At 47.3% G+C, this 20,002-nt stretch overlaps 1 protein-coding gene across 1 annotated transcript in view; it reads left to right on the top strand.

Moving 5' to 3' along the window:
• LOC119292707 (COBRA-like protein 7) overlaps window positions 1-20,002 on the top strand; it is a 170,472-nt gene that overhangs the window by 147,715 nt on the left and 2,755 nt on the right. The window lies entirely within an intron of this gene.

The raw sequence follows: 20,002 nt of genomic DNA, 5'->3' as shown, positions 1-20,002 counted from the left end.
TAGAGATTCCGTCCGAAGTTTTCATGGTGGGGCCCACACGGGCTCGAGTGTACAGCACCATCATATACAAAGCAGTGCACATGACATACGAAGTGTCCCCGAACCAGCATAGCCAAGGGTTCTTTAAGACACAACGAGACCATTGTAAAAACGACCGTGGAAAGGCGGACCACTAGACGTCGAACCCCAATCTCATATCATGCATCTGTCGAAAAGATATTCTAGGAGCTACTTGAATTCCCACCTATAAAACTCCCGAAACTTTCTGGTTATGCAATCTGGTGTTGGGGATACAGGGGAAGCAATATATCTCACCCAAACTAACAAATCCTACATCCAGCTGTATCCATCCTTCAACACATAACCAAGAAACCTTCGGAAATCATCTACCTCAACCTTCGAAAAGCATCCGTTATACAAGTTATGGCAATACTCCCGAACTCCCGCCCCAGTACTGGGTGGCGTCGAGGTTATCTCACCAACGAACTGCATAAAAGAGATTTTCGATGTCGGCGTACTAAACTTAGGTATTCCAGAACTGCAACGATAAAATTATGATGACAACACCTCAGAGCTCAACTCCCCGGGACACTTCCACAAAACCCCTGACAGGAGGCACCAAGACAATGATCTCATCATAAAACCATCGGAACGATTCCAAGATACCCGCGTGATCCTAAATTTTTTTTAGTGAAATTTGAGAAGAGAAGAGTCAAAACTCTACGTCAGGATGCCTCGCAAGAGTGACGAAGGGACTGAGGAGTAAAAAGAATTCCTAAACTCTCCGATATATAATTCCTAAATGACTCAAAACATATTTCTAGACACAACTCGGCCGCTAAAAACGATCAAGCAATGGGGCTCCTAAGGTCGGGGAAGGCTCTGATTACCAACTTGTAACACCCTCGAAGCGACTATAGCTCCCACGTGTCGAGGCACGACTTAGAGACATAATCTCATTGAAGGCATATGTCGCAAGTGAGGTAATCGTCACACAACCCATGTAATACATAAGGGAAAGAGATACATAGTTGGCTTACAATCGCCACTTCACACCATTACATAAATAAACACTACATCAATCAAATACACTCATGGTCCGACTACGGAACCAAAATAAAAGAAGAACCCCAAATGCGACAAAGGTCCCCGATCGACCCCAACTGGGCTCCACTACTGATCAACTAGAACGAAACAACACAAAGGACAAGGTCGTCATCGAGCTCCTCCTGAGCTTGGTTGCGTCATCTGCACAGACTCATCGGCACCTACAAGTTGGTTTTGTAAGTATCTGTGAGCCACAGGGACTCAACAATCTCACACCCTCGCGATCAAGACTATTTAAGCTTATGGGTAAGGTAAAGGTATGAGGTGGAGCTGCAGCAAGCGACTAGCATATATGGTGGCTAACATACGCAACTGAGAGCGAGAAGAGAAGGCAAAGCACGGTCGATAAAAGTATGATCAAGAAGTGATCCTGGACTACTTACGTCAAGCATAACTCCAACAACCGTGTTCACTTCCCGGACTCCGCCGGAAAGAGACCATCACGGTTACACACGCAGTTGATGCGTTTTATATCGGATCTGGTGTCAAGTTATCTACAACCGGACATTAACAAATTCCCATCTGCCTATAACCGCAGGCACGGCTTTCGAAAGATTATACCCTGCAGGGGTGTCCCAACTTAGCCCATGACAAGCTCTCGCGATCAACGAAGGAATAGACCTGCTCCCAGGAAGACCCGATCAGACTCGGAATCCCGGTTTACAAGACATTTCGACAATGGTAAAACAAGACCAGCAAGACCGCCCGATGCGCCGACAATCCCGATAGGAGCTGCACATATCTCGTTCTCAGGGCAACACCGGATGAACACTACGTACAACTAAACCAGACCTCGAGTTTCCCCGAGGTGGCGCTGCAAGTGGCTCTAGTTCGGACCAACACTTAGACAAGCACTGGCCCGGGGGGGCTATAATAAAGATGACCCTCGAGAGAGCGACTCCCAAGGGAAAAGTAGGTGGTGGTGAGGCAAAAGGTAAAAGTCAATGTTGGGCCTTGCTGGAGGAGTTTTATTCAAAGCGAACTGTCAAGGGGGTCCCATAAATCACCCGACCGCGTAAGGAACGCAAAATCCGGGAACATAACACCGGGATGACGGAAACTAGGCCGGCAAGAGTGGAACAAAACACCAGGCAAAGGCCAAGCCTTCCACCCTTTACCAAGTATATAGATGCATTAATTATATAAGATATATTGTGATATCCCAACCAAAATCCTGTCCACCATGGAGAAATCTTCAACTTCACCTGCAACTAGCAACGCTATAAGAGGGGCTGAGCAAGCGGTAACATAGCCAATCAACGGTTTGCTAGGACATGGTGAGTTAGAGGTTTGACATGGCGATTGGGAGGCTGACAAGCAAATGGTAGGCATCGAAGCATTGGCATAGCAAGAGCGAGCAAACTAGCATAGCAAAGATAGTAGTGATTTCGAGGGTATGATCATCTTGCCTTAAATCCCGCAAGGAAGAAGAACGAGTCCATGAAGAAGACAAACGAACGTAGACGAACGGTTCCTCACAAACGCGACGTTGTCGGAAACAACCCGAAGAAGCACACCGGAAAGAAGCAAACAACATAGTAAACAACAAACACATCAACATGGCATGAAGCACAAACGAGTATGATGCATTTCCGGTTTAATGAGGCACGGCATGGCAAAATGCACAAGCAATCCTACAAATTAAGTGGAGCTCAATATGCATCGGGATGCATATTGACAGAGCACCACATCAATTATTTAGTTTGATCTCGTTTATGTACCAAACAATATTAAATGTTGTTAAACATGGCAAGAGGTGAAGCAAATGTAAACTACCTATCTAGTCAAGGTTAAATGAGGCCGGAAGCAACGAACAACAATTCCGGAAACTCCTCATATGCATATATTAGGTTTGGTACTGTTCTGCCCTAAACATAATTTTATAGTTTTTAAACATGCAAAGTAAAGCCACCATGTTAAACTAGGCATTTTTCTACCCCATTTACATATAAAGTTTGTTAGATTTGGAGCTACGGTTATTTAGTTATGAATTAAATCATGTTAACATGGCATAGGAGCAAATTAATGCAAACATCATTTTAGACATTTCAAACATGGATGAAAGTTGGATATTATTAATCTACACGAAATTCTGAGCAAGTTTCATATATAACTTATTTCAAACCGATGCACGGTTAGTGAGTTATTAAATGCATGAACTAGGGGGACTATTCTGCAAAACTGCAAATCCTCGGATAATTGCTAAAATCACAGAACTGAAAAAAAAACCTACACGGGCCGAAACTGAACTTGGAGCAGGCCCATCAGTAAAAAAACAAGAGACGCTGGGGGAGTGGCCTCACCCATGGGCTCGGCCCAGTCAGATCTGGAGGAGGCCGGCATGGGGCTGCGTAGCTGGGCGGGGCCTTGGCGCGGTGCTGGGCCACGCAGCGCTGGGCCTTGGAGCGGACGAAGGGAGCTGGGCTGCTCCTGGACGCAGAAGTGAGGGGCGTGGGATCGGTCAACGCGGGGACGACGCCTCTCCTCGTTCGTTGCAGGGGAAGCAGGGCGATGCAGAGGAGGCGAGCAGGCGCCGGTGACCGGGAGCAGAGCGAAGGGGCGGCGAGGTCTTGGGCATGGGGAAGGTCGGATCGACCGGATCCAGGGCGCAGGGAGCCCGTTCCTGGTGGCGGCGGGGCTCCACAGCTTGCACGAGCTCGGGGCGACGAGGATCCGTTCCAGGACGAAGCAGCGGCGGGCGTCCATGGCGACGGAGTATCTGGGAGAGAGAGGGATTAGAGAGAGAGATGAAGCCGAAGGAGAAGACGGGAGGAGGAGGCAAGGCGCTGACCTGCGGGTCGACGGCGGCGACAAGGCTGACGAAGGGGCCGTCGGAGTCGCGAAGCTTGTGCGCGAGCAGAGGAGCTCGGGCTGCAGCTGCTGGCTGCTGCGGGCGCGGACGGCGACGGCTGCGGGCGGCCGGACGCGTCCAGGACCAAGGGAGGAGGAGGCACGAGCAGGGACGAGGCCGGCGGCGACGGCTAGGAGGATCCCTAGAAATTAGGGATTTGGTCTCGGTTTAGACTAGTATATATAGCGGGTAGGTTAGGCTAGGGGCTATCTCCTCCCTCCGATCGTAATCGGACAGACGGAAAAAATAGACTAGGGAGAAACCAACAAAGAAACGAAGATACTTTCGGGATGTTTGGGGATGATCCGGATCCAAGGGTAACGACAGAGCGGGTCGGGTTCAGGACAACTTTCGGGCGTGCACACGAGGGGGTCTGTGGTTGTGCAAAGAGGGGGTTGGGCTGAGAAGAGAGAGGAGAAGGCAGCCCGGCACGATTTTCGGAGACCGAAAACGTCCGACCAAGGTACCGGCAACGGTACCGCTATACATTTAACGGTTGGGCTATCAGATGGACTCCGAATGCGACGAAACTTGGCAGACGGCCTGTCTACACTATAATAAGACCGCACGACAAGTCCCAACCCATTCCGAGAATATTTTTATGCCACTTATAAAATAATATTTTGGAGGTGCCGCGGGCGCGTGCGAGTGTGGTCGGGCTCGAAACGGACAACGGAGAGAACCGGCGGAACCAGAACGGATGCAAGTTTTATGAAAACGATGCCGATGCAATGCGCATGATGCTGTGAGACGAGATACATAACAAGAACAAAAGGCCAAAAAACAGACAAAACCCAACCACGGAGGAAATGATAAATCACATCTCCGGAAAAAGGCAAGAGTCGAAGTTACGAATATGAAAAGTTATATCCGGGGCGTTACAACCCTAGACGGCATGAGGATTGCGAGGAATTGTTTTAATAACAAAAGAGTTGCACATGGTGGGACCCATGGCTAAATGACAGGGAAAATCCTCGGATTATGGAGACCACCCAATCCTGCATTTGGGAAGCCGAAGATATGTTGCAGATCAAGAAGCCGAATTCAAACTGATGGAAGGAGCTCACGTGGAAAATCGAAGACTTCAGGCCGGAAACATTAGTCCGAGTAAGGAGCTTCCGTCCTCGGCTTTGAAGACAAATTTAGGTGCTACTTACGATGTCCTGGACTAGAGGGTCCAAACCAATGTGACCCACAGTCCATGGGTCGAGCTTGCGACCCATCGATCTCAACAAGGAAGGACTCCCAAAACCTCAAACCTAGTCGTGATTAAGACGGACCCTATCGAAGACTTGGCGTGTACTTTAGGGACAACTCCAAATGTTGGCGTGTTTATTCCTAGTTGGCAATCGGCCATGTGTGACCCTATATACCCCTGGTGCCTATATAAATAAGAGGATTTAGTTCGTAGAGACACAATCGCAATTACCAGCCTTAGGGTTTAGAACACAACAAACGATCTCGAGGTAGATCAACATGTACTCTATACTCCATCATCAATATAATCAAGCAGGGTGTAGGCTTTTACGTCTTAGAGAGGGCCCGAACCTTGGTAAACACTGTCTCCCTTGCCCCTTGTTTCCCATCATTCCAGGATCCACAGCTCGGGACCCCCTACCCAAGATCTACCGGTTTTAGTACCGACACCTGGAGTAAAGAACTCCTGGGGTTTAGTGTCCGGAGTGTCTGCCTTCCCCGGGCCGTTAGCTTGGGACTATGTGGATGGGCATTTTTCTATTATCACCGGAGCCACGGTCATGGTGGTCGACCTTGGTGTCTCCTGGTAGGCCATGTCGTCTCCTGCTTCTATCAGCATGACCTGGTGCAGCAAGATTGGTTGTGGTATGTACTCCTCTACGGGCTCCCTAGGGATGTCTTTTGCCGTGGCAACCTCCTGCTACTGATCAGGGCGTTCTTTGATTGGTGGCTCGTCGTTGTTACTTGCTTATCTCACGTTTGGGAGTGGTGTCATGGCCTCTTCAGTTGCGTCGCATTGCTCCGATGCCGTTCTTCGTCGTCGTCCTCATATCCAGAAAACGAGATTAGATCTGACGTGTCGACACTGCAGTCCAAGATGGGCTCATCAAGGAAGCAATCCTCCAAGGAGTGATCGATGTGAAATTTTTCACAAACCATAGGGATCAGTTGTGAGCTTATGGTTGGTTGATGCGGCTTGCTAGAATCTAGGCTGCTTGGTGTCATACACTTTGGGCTTCAGGGCTTTGCGGACGTCCTTCGGATCTACAGGTGAGAAGTAGGGGTTTAGCATGTTTGACCAAACTTCGCTTCCACCGTCGAGCTTATGGTGCATGCGCTAATAAAGCCCCCGTTGGTATGTGGCTCCTGAGTTTCGCAGCCCAAACGGGTATGAGCAGCTATTTCCCGGTGATGAGGTCATCGTGATCGATGAAGCTCTCCATGTTGTGTGTCGAATTGGTGGCAAGCACAATTGGAGGTCGCTGCAGCTATTGCCGATGAAGGTGACGTTGCCTACATAGATTATGTGTGCAGGGTGGGCCGGTGGGTTGATGTTTATTCCTAGTGATGAGTCGTCACGATCGATGAAGCTCTCCATCAGCGACGAACGTGAGGGAGCTGAAAGTTAGGCTATCCCCTAGTGAGAGACCGCCGGGAGATGGGAAGGATCCGATCTGAGATCAGTCTCCAGCTAGCGCCTCCCATGCCTGACGCGCCAACTGGCGGTGCAAAACACCATCAGATCCCTCGATAGGGATCCAAGCATGGCGGGAAGTCTAAGATCGGAGATCACACAATGGTTTTACCCAGGTTTGGGTCTCCGTAGAGTAATTCCCTACATCCTGCTTGCTTTGATTATTCATGGTGGAGGGATACCTCGTGCGAGGGGTTACAATGATGTTTGATGTTGCTACCGAGAGTTTATGCGTGAGATTAGATGACCTAAAGTTCTCGTGGCCTCCCCTTATATAGATGGTGGAGGCCTAGGGTTTACAAGGAGGGCATATGCGATCTATCCTGCCGCCATCCTTGTCTTGGAGGGCAAGAAGGTCTCTGGCGTCCTCCTAGGGTTTCTTCATCGCCTTGGGCTTCGCGCCCTCCCCCCCCCCCTCGATAGGTCGAGAGGCCGGGCTCCCATCGGTGATCCACCCCTGGTCTATGTCACCATCACCCTCGGTTTGCAGGGATAATGACGTCCGGACCGCCGAGCAGACAGATACAGGACCGCGTTGGATGGCAAAACACGTTCGGACCATGCACTCCGGATTGTTGGGGACGGTTTGAGCGTCGGCGTTAAAGATGTCCTTACATTTTTTTAAATATTAGATATAGAGATAATCTGGAATATGCTTAAATATTCATTAATCTTTTATAAACGTTGTTATTAATTATCAAAATGCACTTAGGGGTGAACATGCACTTTTAGCTCTCACCTCTGTTGTTTTGCCGACCCACTCTCCGATCTCGTACCCTACCACAATTTGGGCGAATATCAGGTGCTCCCTGTTGGAAATATGCCCTAGAGGCAATAATAAAAGTATTATTATTATTATATTTCCTTGTTCATGATAATTGTCTTTTATTCATGCTATAACTGTATTATCCGGAAATCGTAATACACGTGTGAATACATAGACCACAATATGTCCCTAGTGAGCCTCTAGTTGACTAGCTCGTTGTGATCAACAGATAGTCATGGTTTCCTGGCTATGGACATTGGATGTCGTTGATAACGGGATCACATCATTAGGAGAATGACGTGATGGACAAGACCCAATCCTAAGACTAGCACAAAAGATCGTGTAGTTCATTTGCTAGAGCTTTGCCAATGTCAAGTATCTCTTCCTTTGACCATGAGAGCGTGTAACTCCTGGATACCGTAGGAGTGCTTTGGGTGTATCAAACGTCACAACGTAACTGGGTGACTATAAAGGTGCACTACAGGTATCTCCGAAAGTATCTATTGTTTTATGCGGATCGAGACTGGGATTTGTCACTCCGTGTAAACGGAGAGGTATCTCTGGGCCCACTCGATAGGACATCATCATAATGTGCACAATGTGACCAAGGGGTTGATCACGGGATGATGTGTTACGGAACGAGTAAAGAGACTTGCCGGTAACGAGATTGAACAAGGTATCGGTATACCAACGATCGAATCTCGGGCAAGTAAAATACCGCTAGACAAAGGGAATTGTATACGGGATCGATTGAGTCCTTGACATCGTGGTTCATCCGATGAGATCATCGTGGAACATGTGGGAGCCAACATGGGTATCCAGATCCCGCTGTTGGTTATTGACCGGAGAACGTCTCGGTCATGTCTGCATGTCTCCCGAACCCGTAGGGTCTACACACTTAAGGTTCGATGACGCTAGGGTTATAAAGGAAGCTTGTATGTGGTTACCGATTGTTGTTCGGAGTCCCGGATGAGATCCCGTACGTCACGAGGAGTTCCGGAATGGTCCGGAGGTAAAGATTTATATATAGGAAGTCCTGTTTCGGCCATCGGGACAAGTTTCGGGGTCATCGGTATTGTACCGGGACCACCGGAAGGGTCCCGGGGGCCCACCGGGTGGGGCCACCTGCCCCGGGGGGCCACATGGGCTGTAGGGGGTGCGCCTTGGCCTGCATGGGCCAAGGGCACCAGCCCCTAGAGGCCCATGCGCCAAGATATAGGAAAAAGGGGAGAGTCCTAAAGGGGGAAGGCACCTCCGAGGTGCCTTGGGGAGGATGGACTCCTCCCCCCCTCTTAGCCGCACCCCTTCCTTGGAGGAAGGGGCAAGGCTGCGCCTCCCCCCTCTCCCCTACCCCTATATATAGTGGAGGGGAGGGAGGGCATCCATACCTGACCCCTTGGCCGCCTCCCCTTTGCCATCTAGGGCTGGCCGCACCCCTTGGGGGTGGGAAACCCTAAAGGGGGCGCAGCCCCCCCTTCCCCCTATATATAGATGAGGTTTGGGGCTGCCATACACATGAGTTCTCTCCCTCTTGGTGCATCCCTACCTCTCTCCCTACTCCTCCTCTCCCGTGGTGCTTGGCGAAGCCCTGCTGGGTTGCCACGCTCCTCCATCACCACCACGCCGTTGTGCTGCTGTTGGATGGAGTCTTCCTCAACCTCTCCCTCTCTCCTTGCTGGATCAAGGCGTGGGAGACGTCACCGGGCTGTACGTGTGTTGAACGCGGAGGTGCCGTGCGTTCGGCACTTGATCATCGGTGATTTGAATCACGACGAGAACGACTCCATCAACCCCGTTCACTTGAACGCTTCCGCTTAGCGATCTACAAGGGTATGTAGATGCACTCTCCTTCTACTCGTAGCTGGTTTCTCCATAGATAGATCTTGGTGACACGTAGGAAAATTTTGAATTTCTGCTACGTTCCCCAACAGTGGCATCATGAGCTAGGTCTATTGCGTAGATTCTTTGCACGAGTAGAACACAAAGTAGTTGTGGGCGTTGATTTTGTTCAATATGCTTACCGTTACTAGTCCAATCTTGTTTCGACGGTATTGTGGGATGAAGCGGCCCGGACCGACCTTACACGTACCCTTACGTGAGACAGGTTCCACCGATTGACATGCACTTGGTGCATAAGGTGGCTAGCGGGTGCCAGTCTCTCCCACTTTAGTCGGAACGGATTCGATGAAAAGGGTCCTTATGAAGGGTAAATAGCAATTGGCATATCACGTTGTGGTTTTGCGTAGGTAAGAAACGTTCTTGCTAGAAACCCATAGCAGCCACGTAAAACATGCAAACAACAATTAGAGGACGTCTAACTTGTTTTTGCAGGGTATGCTATGTGATGTGATATGGCCAAAAGGATGTGATGAATGATATGTGATGTATGAGATTGATCATGTTCTTGTAATAGGATTCACGACTTGCATGTCGATGAGTATGACAACCGGCAGGAGCCATAGGAGTTGTCTTTATTTTTTGTATGACCTGCGTGTCATTAAAGAACGCTATGTAAACTACTTTACTTTATTGCTAAACGCGTTAGCCATAGAAGTAGAAGTAGTCGTTGGCGTGACAACTTCATGAAGACACGATGATGGAGATCATGATGATGGAGATCATGGTGTCATGCCGGTGACGATGATGATCATGGAGCCCCGAAGATGAAGATCAAAAGGAGCAAAATGATATTGGCCATATCATGTCACTATTTGATTGCATGTGATGTTTATCATGTTTATGCATCTTGTTTACTTAGGACGACGGTAGTAAATAAGATGATCCCTTACAAAATTTCAAGAAGTGTTCTCCCCTAACTGTGCACCGTTGCTACAGTTCGTCGCTTCTAAGCACCACGTGATGATCGGGTGTGATGGATTCTTACGTTCACATACAAACGGGTGTAAGACAGTTTTACACAGCGAAAACACTTAGGGTTAACTTGACGAGCCTAGCATGTACAGACATGGCCTCGGAACACGGAGACCGAAAGGTCGAGCATGAGTCGTATAGTAGATACGATCAACATGAAGATGTTCACCGATGATGACTAGTCCGTCTCACGTGATGATCGGACACGGCCTAGTTGACTCGGATCATGTGATCACTTAGATGACCAGAGGGATGTCTATCTAAGTGGGAGTTCATAAGATGAACTTAATTATCCTGAACATAGTCAAAAGACCTTTTGCAAATTATGTCGTAGCTCGCGCTTTAGTTCTACTGTTTTAGATATGTTCCTAGAGATAATATAGTTGAAAGTTGACAGTAGCGATTATGCGGACACTAGAACGCTTATGTCCTTAATGCACTGCTCAGTGTGCTGAACCCCAAACGTCGTTTGTGGATGTTTCGAACATCGAACATACACGTTTTGATAACTACGTGATAGTTCAGTTAAATGGTTTAAGTAGAGGCACCAAAGACGTTTTCGAAACATCGCGGAACATATGAGATGTTTCAAGGGCTGAAATTGGGATTTCAGGCTCGTGCTCACGTCAAGAGGTATAAGACCTCCGACGATTCTCTTAGCCTGCAAACTAAGGGAGAAAGCTCAATCGTTGAGCTTGTGCTCAGATTGTCTGAGTGCAACAATCACTTGAATCGAGTGGGAGTTGATCTTCCAGATGAGATAGTGATGTTTTTCCCAAAGTCATTGCCACCAAGCTGCTAGAGCTTCGTGATGAACTATAACATATCAAGGATAGAGATGATGATCCTTGAGGTATTCGCGTTGTTTGACACCGCGAAAGTAGAAATCAAGAAGGAGCATCAATTGTTGATGGTTGATGAAACCACTAGTTTCAAGAAGGGCAAGGGAAAGAAGGGATACTTCATGAAACGGCAAATCAGCTGCTGCACCAATGAAGAAACCCGAGGTTGAACCCAAACCCGAGACTAAGTGCTTCTGTAATAAGGGGAACAGCCACTGGAGCAAGATTACCCTAGATACTTGGTGGATGAGAAGGCTGGCAAGGTCGATAGAAGTATATTGGATATACATCATGTTAATGTGTACTTTACTAGTACTCCTAGTAGCACCAGGGTATTAGATGTCGGTTCGGTTGCTAAGTGTTAGTAACTCGAAATAAAAGCTACGGCATAAACGGAGACTAGCTAAAGGTGAGCTGACGATATGTGTTGGAAGTGTTTCCAAGTTTTATGTGATCTAGCATCGCACGCTCCCTCTACCATCAAGGTTAGTATTAAACCTGAATAAGTGCTCTTGCACCTATAGGAATGGTTTGTTGAATCTTGATCGTAGTGATACACATTTTCATGCCAAAATATATAAGATAGTAATGATAGTACCACTTGCTTGTGGCACTGCCATGTAAGTCATAATGGTATAAAACGCATGAAGAAGCTCCATGTTGATGGATCTTTGGACTCACTCGTTTTTGAAAAGTTTGAGACATGCGAACCATGTCTATTGGTGTATATGCATGAAGAAACTCCATGCAAATGGACCATTTGGACTCACTTGATTTTGAATCACTTGAGATATGCAAATCATACCACATAGGCAAGATGACTGAAAAGCCTCGGTTTCAATAAGATGGAACAAGATAGCAACTTGTTGGAAGTAACACATTTTGATGTGTGCAGTCGAATGAGTGCTGAGGCATGCAGTGAATATCATTATGTTCTTACTTTACAGATGATTTGAGTAGATGTTGAGTATATTTACTTGATGAATCACGAGTCTGAATTATTGAAAGGTTCAAGTAATTTCAGTGTGAAGTTGGAAGATCGTCGTGATAAGAGGATAAAAATATCTATGATATGATCATAGAGATGAATATCTGAATTACGAGTTTGGCACGGAATTAAGACATTGTGGAAATTGTTTCACAACTAATACAGCTTGGAACACCATAGTGTGATGGTGTGTCCGAACATCATAACTGCACCCTATTGGATATGATGCATACCATGATGTCTCTTATCGAATTACCACAATTGTTCATGGGTTAGGCATTAGAGACAACCACATTCACTTTAAATAGGGCACCACGTAATTCCGATGAGATGACACCGTATGAATTATGGTTTAGAGAAACCTAAGTTGTCGTTTCTTAAAAGGTTTGGGGCTGTGACGCTTATGTGAAAAAGTTTCAGGATTGATAAGCTCGAACCCAAAGCGGATAAAATACATCTTCATAGGACACCCAAAACAGTTGGGTATACCTCCTAATTCAGATCCGAAAGCAATATGAATTGTTTCTAGAATCGGGTCCTTTCTCGAGGAAAGGTTTCTCTCGAAAGAGTTGAGTGGGAGGATGGTGGAGACTTGATGAGGTTATTGAACCATCACTTCAACCAGTGTGTAGCAGGGCACAGGAAGTTGTTCCCGTGGCACCTACACCAATTGAAGTGGAAGCTTATGATATTGATCATGAAGTTTCGGATCAAATCACTGCCGTACCTCGTAGGGTGACAAGGATACGTACTACTTCAGAGTGGTACGGTAATCCTGTCTTGAAGGTCATGTTGCTAGACAACAATGAACCTACGAGCTATGGGGAAGCGATGGTGGGCCCAAATTTCGACAAATGGTTAAGAAACCATGAAATTCGAGATAGGATCCATGTATCAGAACAAAGCATGGACTTTGGCGGACTTGCCCAATGATCGGCAAGCCATTGAGATAAATGGATCTTTTAAGAAGAAGACGGATGTGGATGGTAATGTCACCATCTATGAAGCTCGACTTGTGGCGAAGAGTTTTTTCACAAGTTCAAGGAGTTGACTACGATGAGATTTTCTCATCCGTAGCGATGCTTAAAGTCCGTCGGAATCACGTTAGCACAAGCTGCATTTATGAAATCTGGCAGATGGTTGTCAAAACGAGTTTCCTTACCAGTCGTAAGGAAAGGTTGTATGCGATACAATCAGAAAGGTTTTGTCGATCCTAAGGATGCTAAAAGGTATGCTGGCTCCAGCGATCCTTCTAAGGACTGGAGTAAGCATCTCGGAGTTGGAATGTACGCTTTGATAAGATGATCAAAGATTTTGGGTCTATACAAAGTTTATGAGAAACTTGTATTTCCAAAGAAGTGAGTGGGAGCACTATAGAATTTCTGATGAGTATATGTTGATCAGAAATGATGTAGAATTTCTAGAAAGCATATAGGGTTATTTGAAAGGTGTTTTTCAATGGAAAACCTGGATTAAGCTACTTGAACATTGAGCATCGAGATCTATAAGGATAGATCGAAATGCTTAATAATACTTTCAAATGAGCACATACCTTGACATGATCTTGAAGGTGTTCAAGATGGACCAGTCAAAGAAGGAGTTCTTGCCTGAGTTGTAAGGTACGAAGTTAAGACTTAAAGCTCGACCACGACAGAATAGAGAGAAAGGACGAAGGTCGTCCCCTATGCTTAAGACGTAGGCTCTTCAGTATGCTATGCTGTGTACCGCACCTGAAGTGTGCCTTGCCATGAGTCAGTCAAGGGGTACAAGAGTGATCCAAGAATGGCTCACAGGACAGCGGTCAAAGTTATCCTTAGTAACTAGTGGACTAAGGAATTTTCTCGATTATGGAGGTGATAAAAGAGTTCGTCGTAAAGGGTTATGTCGATGCAAGCTTGACACCTATGCGGATAGCTCTGAGTAGAGAGACCGGATACATATAATGGAGCAATAATTTAGAATAGCTCCAAGTAGAACAGTTGTTTGGAATAGCTCCAAATAGAGCGTGGTAGCTGCATCTAGGAGATGACATAGAGATTTGTAAAGCACACACGGATCTGAAAGGTTCAGACCCGTTGACTAAAACCTCTCTCACAAGCAACATGATCAAACATAAAACTCATTGAGTGCTAATCACATAGTGATGTGAACTAGACTACTGACTCTAGTAAACTCTTGGGTATTAGTCACATGGCGATGTGACCTGTGAGTGTTAATCACATGGCGATGTGAACTAGATTATTGACTCTAGTGCAAGTGGGAGACTGTTGGAAATATGCCCTAGAGGCAATAATAAAAGTATTATTATTATATTTCCTTGTTCATGATAATTGTCTTTTATTCATGCTATAACTGTATTATCCGGAAATCGTAATACACGTGTGAATACATAGACCACAATATGTCCCTAGTGAGCCTCTAGTTGACTAGTTCGTTGTGATCAACAGATAGTCATGGTTTCCTGGCTATGGACATTGGATGTCGTTGATAACGGGATCACATCATTAGGAGAATGATGTGATGGACAAGACCCAATCCTAAGCCTAGCACAAAGATCGTGTAGTTCGTTTGCTAGAGCTTTGCCAATGTCAAGTATCTCTTCCTTTGACCATGAGAGCGTGTAACTCCTGGATACCGTAGGAGTGCTTTGGGTGTATCAAACGTCACAACGTAACTGGGTGACTATAAAGGTGCACTACAGGTATCTCCGAAAGTATCTATTGTTTTATGCGGATCGAGACTGGGATTTGTCACTCCGTGTAAACGGGGAGGTATCTCTGGGCCCACTCGGTAGGACATCATCATAATGTGCACAATGTGACCAAGGGGTTGATCACGGGATGATGTGTTACGGAACGAGTAAAGAGACTTGCCGGTAACGAGATTGAACAAGGTATCGGTATACCGACGATCGAATCTCGGGCAAGTAAAATACCGCTAGACAAAGGGAATTGTATACGGGATTGATTGAGTCCTTGACATCGTGGTTCATCCGATGAGATCATCGTGGAACATGTGGGAGCCAACATGGGTATCCAGATCCCGCTGTTGGTTATTGACCGGAGAACATCTCGGTCATGACTACATGTCTCCCGAACCCGTAGGGTCTACACACTTAAGGTTCGATGACGCTAGGGTTATAAAGGAAGTTTGTATGTGGTTACCGAATGTTGTTCGGAGTCCCGGATGAGATCCCGGACGTCACGAGGAGTTCCGGAATGGTCCGGAGGTAAAGATTTATATATAGGAAGTCCTGTTTCGGCCATCGGGACAAGTTTCGGGGTCATCGGTATTGTACCGGGACCACCGGAAGGGTCCCGGGGGCCCACCGGGTGGGGCCACCTGCCCCGTGTTGGAAATATGCCCTAGAGGCAATAATAAATTGATTATTATTATATTTCCTTGTTCATGATAATCGTTTATTATCCATGCTAGAATTGTATTGATAGGAAACTCAGATACATGTGTGGATACATAGACAACACCATGTCCCTAGTAAGCCTCTAGTTGACTAGCTCGTTGATCAATAGATGGTTACGGTTTCCTGACCATGGACATTGGATGTCGTTGATAACAGGATCACATCATTAGGAGAATGATGTGATGGACAAGACCCAATCCTAAGCCTAGCACAAGATCATGTAGTTCGTATGCTAAAGCTTTTCTAATGTCAAGTATCATTTCCTTAGACCATGAGATTGTGCAACTCCCGGATACCGTAGGAGTGCTTTGGGTGTGCCAAACGTCACAACGTAACTGGGTGGCTATAAAGGTACACTACGGGTATCTCTGAAAGTGTCTGTTGGGTTGGCACGAATCGAGATTGGGATTTTGTCACTCCGTGTAAACGGAGAGGTATCTCTGGGCCCACTCGGTAGGACATCATCATAATGTGCACAATGTGACCAAGGGGTTGATCACGGGATGATGTGTTACGGAACGAGTAAAGAGACTTGCCGGTAACGAGATTGAACAAGGTATCGGTATACCGACGTGATCTTGACGTGAGCACATGCCTTGACGTGATCTTGAAGGTGTTCAAGATGGATCAGTCAAAGAAGGAGTTCTTGCCTGAGTTGTAAGGTATGAAGTTAAGACTTAAAGCTCGACCATGGCAGAATAGAGAGAAAGGAACGAAGGTCGTCCCCTATGCTTAAGACATAGGCTCTACAGTATGCTATGCTGTGTACCGCACCTGAAGTGTGCTTTACCATGAGTCAGTCAAGGGGTACAAGAGTGATCCAAGAATGGATCACAGGACAGCGGTCAAAGTTATCCTTAGTAACTAGTGGACTAAGGAATTTTCTCAATTATGGAGGTGGTAAAAGAGTTCGTCGTAAAGGGTTACGTCGATGCAAGCTTAACACCTATCCGGATAGCTCTGAGTAGAGATACCGGATACGTATAATGGAGCAACAATTTAGAATAGCTCCAAGTAGAACAGTTATTTGGAATAGCTCCAAATAGAACGTGGGAGCTACATCTAGGAGATGACATAGAGATTTGTAAAGCACACACGGATCTGAAAGGTTCAGACCCGTTGACTAAAACCTCTCTCACAAGCAACATGATCAAACATAAAACTCATTGAGTGTTAATCACATAGTGATGTGAACTAGACTACTGACTCTAGTAAACTCTTGGGTATTAGTCACATGGCGATGTGACCTGTGAGTGTTAATCACATGGCGATGTGAACTAGATTATTGACTCTAGTGCAAGTGGGAGACTGTTGGAAATATGCCCTAGAGGCAATAATAAAAGTATTATTATTATTATATTTCCTTGTTCATGATAATTGTCTTTTATTCATGCTATAACTGTATTATCCGGAAATCGTAATACACGTGTGAATACATAGACCACAATATGTCCCTAGTGAGCCTCTAGTTGACTAGCTCGTTGTGATCAACAGATAGTCATGGTTTCCTGGCTATGGACATTGGATGTCGTTGATAACGGGATCACATCATTAGGAGAATGACGTGATGGACAAGACCCAATCCTAAGACTAGCACAAAAGATCGTGTAGTTCATTTGCTAGAGCTTTGCCAATGTCAAGTATCTCTTCCTTTGACCATGAGAGCGTGTAACTCCTGGATACCGTAGGAGTGCTTTGGGTGTATCAAACGTCACAACGTAACTGGGTGACTATAAAGGTGCACTACAGGTATCTCCGAAAGTATCTATTGTTTTATGCGGATCGAGACTGGGATTTGTCACTCCGTGTAAACGGAAAGGTATCTCTGGGCCCACTCGGTAGGACATCATCATAATGTGCACAATGTGACCAAGGGGTTGATCACGGGATGATGTGTTACGGAACGAGTAAAGAGACTTGCCGGTAACGAGATTGAACAAGGTATCGGTATACCGACGATCGAATCTCGGGCAAGTAAAATACCGCTAGACAAAGGGAATTGTATACGGGATTGATTGAGTCCTTGACATCGTGGTTCATCCGATGAGATCATCGTGGAACATGTGGGAGCCAACATGGGTATCCAGATCCCGCTGTTGGTTATTGACCGGAGAACGTCTCGGTCATGTCTGCATGTCTCCCGAACCCGTAGGGTCTACACACTTAAGGTTCGATGACGCTAGGGTTATAAAGGAAGCTTGTATGTGGTTACCGAATGTTGTTCGGAGTCCCGGATGAGATCCCGGACGTCACGAGGAGTTCCGGAATGGTCCGGAGGTAAAGATTTATATATAGGAAGTCCTGTTTCGGCCATCGGGACAAGTTTCGGGGTCATCGGTATTGTACCGGGACCACCGGAAGGGTCCCGGGGGCCCACCGGGTGGGGCCACCTGCCCCGGGGGGCCACATGAGCTGTAGGGGGTGCGCCTTGGCCTGCATGGGCCAAGGGCACCAGCCCCTAGAGGTCCATGCGCCAAGATATAGGAAAAAGGGGAGAGTCCTAAAGGGGGAAGGCACCTCCGAGGTGCCTTGGGGAGGATGGACTCCTCCCCCCCTCTTAGCCGCACCCCTTCCTTGGAGGAAGGGGCAAGGCTGCGCCTCCCCCCTCTCCCCTACCCCTATATATAGTGAAGGGGAGGGAGGGCATCCATACCTGACCCCTTGGCCGCCTCCCCTTTGCCATCTAAGGCTGGCCGCACCCCTTGGGGGTGGGAAACCCTAAAGGGGGCGCAGCCCCCCCCCTTCCCCCTATATATAGATGAGGTTTGGGGCTGCCATACACATGAGTTCTCTCCCTCTTGGTGCAGCCCTACCTCTCTCCCTACTCCTCCTCTCCCGTGGTGCTTGGCGAAGCCCTGCTGGATTGCCACGCTCCTCCATCACCACCACGCCGTTGTGCTGCTGTTGGATGGAGTCTTCCTCAACCTCTCCCTCTCTCCTTGCTGGATCAAGGCGTGGGAGACGTCACCGGGCTGTACGTGTGTTGAACGCGGAGGTGCCGTGCGTTCGGCACTTGATCATCGGTGATTTGAATCACGACGAGAACGACTCCATCAACCCCGTTCACTTGAACGCTTCCGCTTAGCGATCTACAAGGGTATGTAGATGCACTCTCCTTCTACTCGTAGCTGGTTTCTCCATAGATAGATCTTGGTGACACGTAGGAAAATTTTGAATTTCTGCTACGTTCCCCAACACTCCCACACCTGCCATGCTCCATGATAAGAGAGCTCATGGGGGGTTGGATCAAACCATACATGAAAAACTTGAACCCAGAAGCATCCTAAAATTTGACCCGCATTTCGAAATATTTCAAAATTTGACTCACAAAAGAGTATCGTCATCAAACCACTAGCAAGATGCCCGTGCATTGCACAGAACATCAAGATGCATTTTTTTTACAAAACACCTATTGTGATTGACCCATGCAGGAGTAATCCCATGTGTAAAAACTAATGATATCTCGAGAATTTCATCGAAAAAATGGTATCTCGAGAATTTCATCGAAAAAATGATATCTGGAGAAAGATGAGAGATAAGGTGAGGAGTGGGGCGCGGTGGTGATTGGTGGTCGGACTTAGCAGAGGCATGGGGATGGACGACGCCGACAGCGGCCACGATGCCAGATTGTTCCGGAGGCTTTTTTTTAATTACTCAACAATGAAGTTGTGTGAGATAAGGATGAACGAGAGAGGTGCGGGTATCCTTTTGCAAAATTGCCATAGTTTGTTTTCTATGTGTCAGATATAGATCGAACGGTCTATATTGCAAGATGGCAGGCACAACATCATCACCAACTCGGTTTTTTATAACAGTAGAGATACAAACGTGTTGCGAGGATCCGTATGTTCACGGTCAATCATCTGATTTCCTACCTTGTTTTTTTTTTTTGATTTCCTACCTATTTTCCAGTTTCCATACATGAAGCGCTCTCCAATCTACGGAGAGGCCCGGAAGCATCCTGAAATCCAGTTTCCACCGACCTGCGCAAACCTCACATGAGACACATGCGCGGGCCCCATCCCACCCCACAAAACGAAACGACAGAACCCGACCATCCATTCCCGCACACGCCACAATCGGACGGCCAGCACGCACGCGACGCCGGTGGAAACCCTACCGTTCGCACAGTCTCCGCCGCACGTCACAGCTACTAGCCGGGCCCGCGCTTCATTGACCCCGTAACCCGCCCAGCCCACCAATCAATCATCGGGACACGCTCCTCCCCTCTCCTCGACCTCGCCTCCTCTCCGGCCGGCGTCGCTTTCCACGCCCTTTTGTTCAAACCGAGAAAACCCCGTCCATCTCTGCCTTCCCGAAAGTTGGAAAATAAAACAACGCGGACACGGAGGGAGGAAGGAGCAAGCAAGCTGCGGTCGCACGCACGCCGCTCCGCCAGTTCAAACCCACCACCCCACACCCCCATCGTCTTCCCCTTCCCCAGCTGTGCCACGCGCTTTCCAATCGCTTCATCTATCTGCTGCC

This window comes from Triticum dicoccoides, chromosome 4B, assembly GCF_002162155.2.
Source record: "Triticum dicoccoides isolate Atlit2015 ecotype Zavitan chromosome 4B, WEW_v2.0, whole genome shotgun sequence".
Classification (NCBI taxonomy): domain Eukaryota; kingdom Viridiplantae; phylum Streptophyta; class Magnoliopsida; order Poales; family Poaceae; genus Triticum; species Triticum dicoccoides.
The sequence above is the reverse complement of the archived record's forward strand: the minus strand, read 5'-3'. Positions and strand labels throughout refer to the sequence as shown.